Source organism: Vicugna pacos, chromosome 1 (assembly GCF_048564905.1).
Source record: "Vicugna pacos chromosome 1, VicPac4, whole genome shotgun sequence".
NCBI lineage: Eukaryota > Metazoa > Chordata > Mammalia > Artiodactyla > Camelidae > Vicugna > Vicugna pacos.
Genome location: NC_132987.1, coordinates 40,250,456 through 40,263,329, shown reverse-complemented (window position 1 = coordinate 40,263,329; position 12,874 = coordinate 40,250,456). Strand labels below are relative to the sequence as shown.

General features: G+C 36.6%; 1 long non-coding RNA gene across 2 annotated transcripts in view; it reads left to right on the top strand.

Moving 5' to 3' along the window:
* The window catches only part of LOC140696407 (uncharacterized), a 131,356-nt gene continuing 118,482 nt past the window's right edge, over positions 1-12,874 (top strand). For both annotated transcript variants that reach the window (XR_012072751.1, XR_012072741.1), the window contains exon 1: positions 1-424. This is a non-coding gene — a long non-coding RNA (uncharacterized lncRNA). The remainder of the gene's footprint in view (positions 425-12,874) is intronic.

Here is a 12,874-nt window from a genome sequence, read left to right as displayed (position 1 = left end):
ACGGCCTCCTCCAACAGCAGGAGCGCGACGTAATCTGAGGTGCGACTAAGTTACTAAGGGCTGAAGAGCGCAAAACACGTTTAAGAAGAATGAAACTGGACTGGGAGGAAAATTAGCTATAACATACATTAAGGGAGGGGAGAACCGTCAATGCTCAACCTGAAACTGACAGGTTTAATCTGCCTGGGACCACGCAGGAGGAGACTGCAAGACGACTTCTTGGCTCCTCACTTTGAAGATGCACTTGAATGTAATGTGTGCGTACACATTTGATTTTTGCATACTGCGAGCTGGCTACACAACAGGACAGCCCAGGTCAGGAGCATCCCTGTCTGAAAGCCCCGGGAACCTTCTCCTGGCCATCTCCGAGTCTTTCTGGTCCAAGGTCTGACAGGGTTGCTGTAACTTCCGTGAACTCTCCCAGGTACTCCTTTCTTGTTCTTTTTCTTTCTTCTTCTTGTTTTCTTCATTTTTTTTTTCTGACTAATATTTGAAATGTCCTTAACTGAACACAAGGACTAGAAGGCTTCAAGTCCTCAATGAGGAATGAATGATTTGGTACAGAGTTCTGTCTGAATGAAGTAGGTTATCCACCTCCACAGAATCTCAGGTGGCTAAATGCATGTCACTGAATCCTGGTGACATGGGGTTGGGCTGCTTCTGGGTGAAGAGCCAGAGGATGCTGGCTGCCTCGGGGGTGGAGAAAGAGAAGGAGAGGGCAGACAGATTTGCCTAAAGCCTGATTGCCTTGTTTGTCTTTAGTTGTGAGTGAAGTAAAAAATATACTTATTTTGCATTGAAGTTCAATGATTCTGACCTTTGCAAAGTCTAGGAATAGTACTTTTTCCCCAATAGGTTGCTGACCCTGATTTCTTAATTGGGTTAGGACTTTTGTCCTGCACCCCTACTTTGAAGTGGGTTTTAACAGCCCCTGGGAGCCTCTTCTACTCTGCCTCTTCATCACGTCTTGGCTTCCATTGCCTCAGAGCTGTAGGAAAGCACTTGGGCACAGTCAAGGCTAATGGACCGGAGACCACGATTCCAATTTTTACTCCTTTGGCTCCACAGCTATAAATATTCCTGGTTTTGAGGACAGATATCTAAATTAATAAATACCTGTGCATATACATACAGCACAGAAGGAGAATATGCAGGCTTTAATCTTTTTTGGCGTTTCCTATTCTCAGCTCTTGAATTGAGCTGTGCTTCCTGTTCATAGACAAGCTTGGCCATGGCCCCTTCCTCTCCACCCCACCATCCATTCTTACACTAATAGCCTGGTCAAGATTCTGTGAGTCAGGATTCAGTGTGAAGGTCCAGCTAGCCCCTGGACAATATCCCAAGGTTTCTTGACCTTTTTATTATTCTTAAAAATTTGATATCATGAGAGTAACAAATAAGACAAAATTTACATTAAGCTAGTAACTGGCTTCTGGAAAGAATATTAATGCTATACTTTTTGTTTTTAGACAGCTTAGAAAAGCAAACATTCAAAGATTGGAGATCAGTTCTACTTTTTATATAATGTCTATTTCTAGAGAGCATCCTCATTTAATATAACTCTCAATAGCCATTTAAGATGGCCATAGACATTAGTAAATATATTCCATAAAAACTTCACAGCATAGCATTCATTTTGTGTATATTTGACAGCCTGATATAAGCAAGCATATAGTCTGTTTTAATGAAGAGGTAACTCGGCAGCCTCGTCCATATATATAACTGATGAATTAAGAGGAACTACAACATTTACTTGTATATATTCCCCAGCCCACAATTTGAGGACAAACCATCCAATTATTGTACCACTAGTCTAATACTTCCTTTACGTATAAAAAATTAATGAACTGTCATGTATATTTTGATGTCTAGAATAAAGAACTAGTTGTCACTTTCATATCACACTGTTATCTCATAACTTTCTGTGTTATTTCCCCAAGGATACAGTGCCAGTATATCTTTAAGTCTATAGGTGATGCCAACAGCAAGTAAGCTTTTCTAGTGATTCAAACACACTGAAGTCACAAATGTAAAATTTGAAAAAAAATTCCAACTGTAAATACTACTTTTATACTGGTTGAAAAGTCATGTATTTCTCCCTGTTGCTTGGAAATGCACTTAGCCTCTTAAGTGGTATTTCTTAGAAAGCCAAGAAATTGCTAAATTAAGAAAAAAATTATCAGTTCTTGGTTTCAATTAACATTGTCATTATTTTTAAGTATATTTAGGTTATATTTTCAGAATTTAATGCAGTTGCCAAGTGGTATCAGAGGTAAAAATCTAAGTATGAATAATTTTTCCTTGTCCTTATTTGAAACTGAAAATATTCCTGAGGATTTGTGTGAGTAAATAAAACAAATGGCTAAAGTGTTTTGTATAATTATAAATGACTTCATACAGTCAGAACTGACTTGAGCAATTTTTGGTCAATTTAGCAAAATAATTGGCAACTTCATGATTCAGTAATTTAATATCCAATTAATACATGGATTAAATGTAGCTCTTAAAATTATTTCCGAAGCTCATATGTTATCTTTGTAAGCAATCAAGAGGGAAGATCATCATTTTGAAGAGACACTGGTATAGGTCTGACTTGCCTTTGACTCAAGATTCTGTCAAGTGAGTTGTACAATATGAGAAGCCCAAAGCTTTCTCTGATAGGCAGGAATGAAGCAATCTATTGCTAATATTAATGGAGGAAATATAGGACTAGTTCACATCACTACATAGCAACACATAATTAACTGGCAGAGATTAAGCTTATTCAGAAACTTAAATAAGATATTTAAATACTGCTTTGAAAAGTGATCATTTTAGATAAATTAAAACAATGAATGTTTACAACAGAAATAAAAACAGTAATATTTGTAAAATAGTTTTTCTTGCTAATGCCTCAACAATTGAAGCAGAGGCAAATTTCTATCTAATAATGAACAAACACTAAAATTTGACTTTAGTGTCTATGTTAGTTCCCTAGGGCTACCATAACAAATTAACACAAACTGGGTGGTTTGAAATGATAGAAATGTATTTTCTCATAGTTCTGGAGGCTAGAAGTCTGTAATCGAGGTCTATGTACGTTGGTTCCTTCTGGAGGGTCTGTGGGAGAATTTGCTCCATCCCTCCCTCCTGGCTTCTAGCAATCCTGGGCATTTTTTGGCTTGTAGGTACATCACTACAAAATCTACCCCTGTCTTTACATGGTGCTTTCCCTGTATTGTCTCTGTCTCCGTGTAGGCACATCACCTTCTTATAAGAACAAATCTAATCTGGCATGACTTCATCTTAATTAATTACATTTCCAAAGGACATTTCCAAATATGATCATATTCTGAGGGTCTGGGTAAACATGAATTTTAGGGGGATAGTCTTCAATTATTCAACCCAGCGCAACGTCTTATCCATTGCAAAGAAAAAATCAACAGTTTAAAAAAGGGGCTTAGAATGTGTTTTTTGTTTGTTTGTTTATTTTTTCAGAATGTACTTTTGACACTCATGTGCTTGAAGTGGCAGTTAATCTATTTGGGAAGTATGTTGTTTAGTTTTTATTGAATTTATTAGACTAAAGAATTAGGAAGTAACTTAATAATACTTATTCTCCTTAGGAAATGTTGGCATAATCTCCATACATTTTATTAGGAAGAAGCAAGAAAGTTTATTGAACTTTTACGATGCTCATAGCACATTTTTGTGGAATATTGGCTTTCATTTATCTAAAACGTGATTACTATTAATGAAAATATTTGCCATATCTCTTCTTGATTGCTTGCAGTACATAAGGAAGAGCATGAAATATTGGGAAAAGGAAGATGAAAAAGATATAGTACTTTTCTTCAAAAGCTCTTAAATAAAGATATACTGTATTATAAAGAGAGAGGGGCAGTTTGGTGAGGGCATTACAGCCTGCTACTATGTCGACTGAAATAAATGCACAGCCTAAAAGTTAAAAGAGTTATGTTTTATTTGGCGGGAGGACTCGAGCCGGGATGGCAGCCTCTCAGATTGCTCTGAGGGACTGCCCCAAAGAGGTAGGGGAGGAGCTAGGACATACAGGAGCTTTACAACAAAGACCAGGTAGTTGGAACAATAAAAGATTGCTTATTATCTAAGAAAAACAGGCATCTCAAGTTAAAGAATTTAGTGCTTTTCTGTGTATGGGAGGAAAAAAACATTTGGGCTCACTGAATTCATTCCTTTGACAAGCACCTAGCTACCTAGGGCCAGTATCCTGTCCTTTCTTATTCTGAGTCTGCTCAGAGTGCACCATTGTGAGTGGCTGCAGAGGCCGAGCTGCAGGCCTGTCCTCACTGAGGGGTGGCGGCAGCTGCTGATGACTTGGTTTCAACATTCTTTGTTTACTGATATGGTTGCAGTATTTTCATTCTCATTGCAGTATTTTGGTTCACAGCTACTAGCCAGGTTGGTAAGCTTCTCTGCATCTCTGTTTCCTCATCTGTAAATGAAGGCAGTAGTATTTGTATCCACCTCAGATCATTAGGAGGAACACATACCAGACTACGGCAGCTGAATTACCCTGATTTTAATGTTTTCTTCCCCTAATCCAGTCAAGGCTAGTAGGGAAGCTGAAATGAAGGCTGGGTGACCACAATTTTATACGAGTGCAACTCCACCACTGGCTTTCGGACGGTGCTTTTTGTTTGTTTGTTTCTTTGGCTTGACCGGCAATATTTAGGAAATAATAGGTGTTAAACAGTGGGAGGCAGTGAACTGAGGTGGTTAAGGCATGCAAAGCCTGCTGCTATAGTTGTAATCCTCTGTGTATTTGTTACCGTGCAACTGAGTTGGATACCCATGATAAATCTGTTTGTACCACTCACTGGAGGATGGTGGACCAGCTGTTCCACAGCTACAAGTTAACAGTGGCCTCAACCTGAAAAAGGTAGGCTTCACGCTGCATCCTTCTCCTGAATGCTTAACTGTGCCTTCATATTCTTCTACTACACCTATTTCCTGTAAGTGTTTTTTATAGTTGCTATGAAGGTAAGGACAGGACTAAATTGTTCCTTATTGTCCCCGGCAAACACGGATGTATGGTCACCCAACTCATGCCATATTAGATCCTTTAGGGTGATAATAAATATTTACTTAGGAAGGAAATAGTATATAACATTTCCAAAAAAGTATGTTTAAAACATGTTGAAGGGCTAGGTGGACGGTGTTTGTGAAATATTTAAGAAACAAACCATATGTCTGTGAAATGGTTTTAAATGTGTACTGAGGAACAATGGATTCTGCATCCCCATCCTCATTCAAATTTAAAAAGAAACTACATAAAAACCAAAGGAGGGAATGGTCATTTCTATTTAAATGCAAACACCTATGGATAATGTTCATTTCTTTAATGAGGACCAGAATTGTGTAATACATATCCATGGGATTAGAGGTTTCTAACGACAATTGATATCCCATTAACTTTTTAATAATGTTATAATACCCCAGGAGGAAATCAAATCTGTCCCTAAAGATCGTTATGACAGTCTACCTATTTTGCCTACATTTTTGTCATGGTGACTTTTGATTCTAAGATTCGTCTACTGTTGTTTCAGGAAAATGGTTTATTGTTAGTCCCATTCATTTATGGACAGAAGATCATTTCAGTGCAGATTTCCCTGTTGCTGGAAGTATCCCTTTTATAATTTTAGCAAATGTTCCCAATTTTATAAAATGATAATGAGAATATAATGGCTCCCTTCACCCTTGAGGAAAAATGATTTCTAGCACATTAGCAATCTAAGTTGCTTTCTCTGGAAAGACGAAAACCAAAATTGACCCCATTCTCAAACTTTAATCCTCCGGTGGTTAATTGGATATTATTCTTAGCATGTTTCAGTCTCTTTTCAAGGGGCCCCAAATTCACTGAGTAAAAACTAACAAGGGGAAGGAAAGAGGAGAGAATCATAACTTAAAGCATGAAGAGAGTAGGATGCTGTAATAACAGGAAATTAACAGTCATCCAAACAATAGAATCCTATGAATAGACTTGTGCTGTTTGCTATCCCTAGAGCACCAGCTTGAGCCAGGGCAGGCAAAGGAAGGTCATGAAGGTGGTGAGAGGCAAGAGGCTGGGAAAAGGTACAGGTTGCTGGAGCAGAAAAAAGTTACAGGGGGAGCTCAGCTACCTTAGAGTAACAGGTGGGACATTGTAGGCACCCAACAAACAGGACAGTATTCAGTGAGTATTTGTTGCATGAATGAATGGCTCACAGTAATCAGATCTTCCCTTAGTGTTTCACTAAGGCTAACACATTAAGAAATGCTGTTTGAAGAATATGAAAACAAATATATGTATGTATATGTATGACTGAAACAGTATGCTGTACACCAGAAATTGACACTTTGTAAACTGATATACTTCAATTTAAAAGAAAAAAAGAAATGCTGTTTGAATACAGAGAGACAAATGATAATTGAGAGCAATGTTTCTGATTTTTTTGAGATCATAAAACAGAAAAGAAAAAAATGTGCACATCCTTCCTTTTCATTTGAATAAATCATTGAGATTCAGATTCTTTCTAACTTTAGAAATGATAATATTTGTGCACCCTTTCCCACCTGACTGCAGATCAAATGAGAGAGTTGATAGAATGTATTGGATTATTACTCTAAAGGAATATCTGTGATTTCCTTTAGAAGGCTTTTTTTTTTTTCATTCAGCAAGTGATCAGATCTCTACCTATGGAGATGAAGATGCTACACGGAGGTACATGGCAGCTGCATGTGTCCATGTTACTACTGGGGCAGCATGGATCATGCTGAACTTCTCAGTGTGCATTAGATTCACCTGGACGACTTTTACAACATGCTTGTGTCTGTATCTTGCTTCAGAACATTCTGATTTAATTAGTTTGGATATGTCTCAGGCTTTTGTGTGTTTCTAAAGCTCCCCAGATGATTCTGTATGTAGGTAGAATTGAGAACTACTATTGTAGACCGCATCTGGGGGTGGGGAATGATAGAAGAGGGAGGGATATAGTGTCTACAGTTTTTTTCCTATATTAATTCAGCAAATATTTATTGAATATTTCCTATGTGCCAAACACTGTTCTAGGTGCTTGGCACATACTGATCATTAACAAGGACAAAACTTCTGTTTTCCTCTTGAATCTATTCTAGGTGGGAAAGGCAGACAATAAATAAATACATATTTCATTGATTTTAAAGCATATGTATTTTCTGTAATTTAATATCTCTCAAATCATTAAGCAGTTTACAGCATATGTGATTAGAAAGCATTGTAACATAGTTATTTTTCATTTTTTTCTTAATGGTAAATAGAATAATAATACATTTTATAATCTTTGAGATCTTAAAGTCAATGGCGTATATTCATATAATATAATTTCAAATAAGAATCAAGGAAAACAACCTCTCCATAATCAATAAAATGTCATCACATAATTCAAAAGTTAAAAATCTCAACTAACAAAGCAATCATTAATGAATTACTGATCTAGATAAACACTGTGATCCTTTCACTGATGTGTAACTTCCCTGGATCAACACTGTAATCCCTCAGGAGATCATACATATTTTACTGAACAAATACAGTGCACTTTTCTAAAGTCTATTATCAGTTTTGGGACACAATTCTCCATGAGTCTCTCATGTTTCTCCACATCTTGGGAAGTGAGGCACCAACTGCCCTTTGTTTTGGTTGTCTTTTTAAGAATGTTGGCATAGCAAACAGCTTTGGAAGATAGAGATACTTTTCCCTTCCAGAGCAAAGGGTAGGCTTGCTTTCTGCCCAGTCTAATAAAGTTAACATCTCCCTCTGAAACAAAGGGCAGGCATGTTACTGACCACTGTAAAAGATTCAGATTCCCTAAACTCAAGAGTTCCTGTCTTATAAAACATCTAACCCCCTTTGCATTGCCCTTTGGGCTTAAGGAACCAACACAAAAGATGACGCTACTCTGGCTGCTACTGTTATTGTTGTGAGTAATAAACTGTCCTAATGTCTCTGACCCAGAAGTCTTGTGTGTTCTATAGGCCAACTTTGGGTTGGCCAACTTGTTAGCTTGCAAGTAAGGTTAAATCTCAGACCTTTCATAGTTCTTGCAAATTCGTGTTAATTTGAAATAGCTTGTTTTGAATTTTGCTAATTTAGGAATACAGGGAGCTATGGAGATGATTAATAGAATACAGTAGCTTAAGGGGCAAGATAGATATTTCTAAATATACAAAAAAAAAATCAAAGATACTTGGTCAGGAAATGGAAGGAAGTTGAACCAATAAAAAATAATAATCCCTTGCCCAGCTTCCAGAAAAGAGCTAGTTTTCAAACTTAGAAACCACTTAATGAAATAGAGGTTGAGTTCCTAGGAGAAAGATGCATGGTAATGTTCCCCAGTCCTTCCAGGAAGGGATCTATAAAGTAGCAATTCCCCTGTTACAGTGAGAGTGGGTGGAGTCAGATAATAAATGGAATCTTGACCCAGGTCTTTCTCATAGTGGTCACAGAACCACCAGTGGGCACTTCCCACTTTTTAAATAAATAATTGTAATAGACATACTCAGGAGTTGGCAGATCCTCCATATTGATTCCTTGGTCTGTGGACCAAGACCAAGTGGAAGCCTTTAAAACTGCTCCCCTATCCCCTACAAAAATAGGAAATCATAACAGTTTTAAGTCCCACAGGGAATGGTAGAGATTATCACTGCCTTTACATTAAAGGACGCAGAATTGGTGATCCCTATCATATTCTATTAAACCAGACAAATCCTGAAGGACAAGAGTAAACTGTGCCAGATGTCATATCCTGGCCAGAGCAGAATACCTGACCTAAGGTATATAGAACACAGCCATTGACCTGGTGAATTCATTCTTTTCCAGCTGTCAGGAAGAGAGTCAGAAATAGCTTTCCTCTTCTGTCGTCATAAAGTCCAAAGGACCTGGACTATTGAAATGAAGTACAGAGCGTCACTTTGGTCCATTCTACCAATGATATGTTAATTAAACCGATAAGCAAGAATTGGCAAATAAATTAAAGGCCAGAAAGGGAGGAAATACACCTATGAAGGCTCAGGGTCTTGTCCTCATCAGTGTGAGTTATAAGACTCCTGTGGTCTGGGGCATGTTGGGATATCCTTTCAGAAAGAAGGAACAAATTGCTGTATGTCACACCTCCCACCCCTTAGGAGGGATCGTGATGCTTGGTGGCCACTGTAGCATCTGGAGGCAGTATATTCCAGGGTTGGAAATTGATTCTGACTCATTTACCAAGTGACACAAAAGTCTGCGAGCGTGGAGTGAAATGTCATGTGGTAAAGTTGTCTGCAGCAGAGCCAGGCGGTGGTTTTGGAGGTCTGCTGCTAGAGCTGTGTGACCCAGGGCTGCTTCGATATTAGAGGGGTCGTCTGTGGGAAAAGACAATAGGGTTTCTGGGAATCTTCTCCAAGGAAACACTTCTTTAAAAAAAAAAAAGAATGAGTTGAAGGAGAAAGAAAGGGAGGAGGAAGAACAACAGGAGGAAGAAAAGAATCCTATACTTAGATGTTTCTCACTATATATATATATATATATATATATATATATATATATATATTTTATATTTTTTTACATATATATTTTTTAATCTAAGTATGCAAGCATGTGACTCCTCCCCATGGCTTTGCCAAAGCTATCCTTTTACGAACTAAAATTTGCAGTATCAAATTTGGACACATGACAACACTGCCAGAGAGGTGAGCTGCTTGGCCCTCAGAGACAAATAGTGCATCAATTTAAATATAGGTGAGAGTAGGAAAGAAGAATTATAGTAGTTTTATTATGTAGCTTTTCATAGGCTACATCACAAAAGTCAGTTAATCTACTGTGTTTCTCACAATACTATTTTCATTATAAAAAATTTAAAACAGCTTTATGCCAAGGATAGGAGAATAGTTAAGCAAATTGCTGTGCCTACAAACTTTGGGATACTATGTAGTAATCAACAATAATGTTTAGAAAAAATGCTCATGCTATAAAATATATATGTATCTTTACTACATATATCTATATACATATATCACACTATATATACAGTAGGTACGTAATAAATTATCATTATCATCATCATCAACATGTTCATGATAGCAAAAAAACCCCAAAATATCAACCGTTTACCCATTCTACAAAAGTTTATTGAGAACACAGTGCCTAGGCACTCTTGTCAATATAATATCAAGAGAGCAAAAATTTTTCTTCTTTATTTCCATATTCTCAAAACCTAGAATAGTGCCTGGCGCATTGTTAGGAGCTCAGTAAGTATTTGAATGACTTCATTCAATCTTTATGACAGTATATAAGAGAGTTTTTAATTGTCCATAAATTTCTTTAAAGTACTTTATCCTAGATAGTGGGCTATAAATGTGTGTATGTTAGTTTTTATTTCTAATGTAAAGACATTTGGTCAACAATTCAATATTCAGATCAGAAATATACATTCCATAGGTGATTGGTAATATTTGAAAGACTTTGATCAGGAATCTATACCCCAGGGGTATCTATACCATGTTTTGGATATCACTATGTGATTTTTTATTAGAGAGTTCATTAGTTAACATAAGGAATGTTAGTGGTTATTTCTCGTGGGTGAAATGAATGATGTTCCAACTATGTTGATCAGTTAGAAATACTTTATAGACACCTGTAAATTCGCCTAAATGGTGGATTAAATTTGGAAAGTCCAGCAGCCTAACATCTCTGGAGTAGCGTTTTAGATGTCATCATCTATTCCAACTAGATGGGTAGTTGATCCTTATCTTTAAATGGGCTCACATGTTTGCCTTGGAGTGTAACTTCTAAGAAAACTACTGAAAGGTAACCTAAAGACACAGAGAACTGGTGTTCCTGAGTGTCATGAAATGTCCCTATGTTTGAAAGAAATTAGTCTGAGCTTTGCTCTCATTGCTGCAGGTCCTCTGACAGCCAGGTGATTGCAGAGGAGTCCTGATTATGGCAGATCACCAGTAGTCACCAAAAAGAATGTAATAATTGTGAGGACATATATTCAGTTAGGTCAGATCACAAAGACAAATGCCAGTATTACTCGCATTTTATAGATGAGAACCTAAGGCTTTGAGAAATAAGTGATCTGTCAAGGTGACAAAAGTAAATCAGAGACAGAAGTGAGATGGGAGTTTGAATATCATTCTGATGTCCCTTTCCTTGCACTTCAGCTAGTGAAAAAAAGAGATACCAAATTGTATTATTCTAACCAGGGGAGAAAAATAACACCAAACTCAAAATTATGCATTAAAAACCCAAAAGGAATTAAACCAAAAATATTACTAATAGTAGTTCTATGGGCAATTATGTTTCTTTCTACTCTTCTATATTATACAAAATTTCTGTGGCTAGAATTTTTACATTTATAAAGAGAATAAAACCCCTAAACTTTATTTGATTAAAAAAAATTTCTGGCTGAAGCAAACTGTTCTATCAGTGTTCCTCAAGATAGAACATGTAGAGAGAAAAATACATTCATAGGCCAAATAAAAGTCTTATGTCATTGTTCCAAAATATATTTATGCTGTTGACAGAATTTTTGAAACTCACACAGAATCCCAGCCAGTATATTATTTTTCTATTGTTAAAGTATGTTTAAATTTTCTAAAATTCATTTCTTAAAAACAGAATATTGGTTTTATTGACTAAAACATAATGGTACTCATTATTTCAAAGCCTCATCGTAAGACAGTGTTGAAAAGGAATACAAATAGATCAAACCTCTGTGTTCTACTTTAAATTTTCTTTTGCATAGTTTATGTGACTATAATTATAAAACACATTGCAAATTTTTCTAAGGACACCCTGGGTGAAAGAAGGGGTTATATTTATGTTTTCTGTCGTCGTTAATAATACACAAGCTCTAGTACGTTTCACTTAAATGCTGTTTGAATTTTTTAAGCTGATGAATTGGAACATTATAAATATGTCTGTGACTGATACTACAAATGAATAACACCAGTGTAGTGACAATCATTATCCAAAATTGTTTTCAGTAGAGCAGTTGTTCACTGAGTTTTGTATTAAGTAACTTTGCAATGTACAAGATATTTCAAAACGTAGGCTTTTGGTTATGCTAAGGAAAAAAAGGTAAACCAACATGATAGTAGGATTTTGTTTGTAAAGTAAGGGGTGGGTTGAATGACAACCCCTCTTTTTTCTGATTCTTCTTTCTTTACATATATGTATGTATAATCATTTCTGTTTACATATGTGTGCTTGAGCCACAGTTTTGTATTGTTTTGATTTATTTCGCTAAGCATACTGTCTCATGTTTGAGACATGCTTTGATCTTGGTAACAAGAAACAACAAAAGTATTATAATACCAATTGCTAGAAATGTACTGTGTTACCTAGACAGTGTCATTTTGACTATTTCTATTTCTTCAAAACAAAAGTAGATGAATCCATTGAGTATGTTATTAATTTAATATGTCAACAGGTGGAGGAAGACCTATTTTTTTGTGTGCAATGGTGGTAGTTATAAAATATGGAAGACCTCATTTGAGACAGACAAAGAAACAAATAAAATTGTTGTTAGCATTGCCAGGGAAGGAACTATAGCCTCAGTGGGGGTTCAACTGATAGATGAGGAGCAGACGTCTGGTTCAACTGATAGATGAGGAGCAGACGTCTGGCCAAGATGGATCACTGAAGTCTGTACAAATGCTTAAATCCCAAAGCTGCCTGTTCTAGAATGTGAGAATATAAGCCAGGGGTAAAATAAGCCAGTCTAGGCCTGTTAGCGTGAAAAATGTCTCCTGAGATGCTAAATACCTTCTCACATTGCACTGTACTGCCCCACTTCGAAGCTCTTCCATATAAAGCAAACATTATCTTATGATTATTGTCACAGAGCACTTG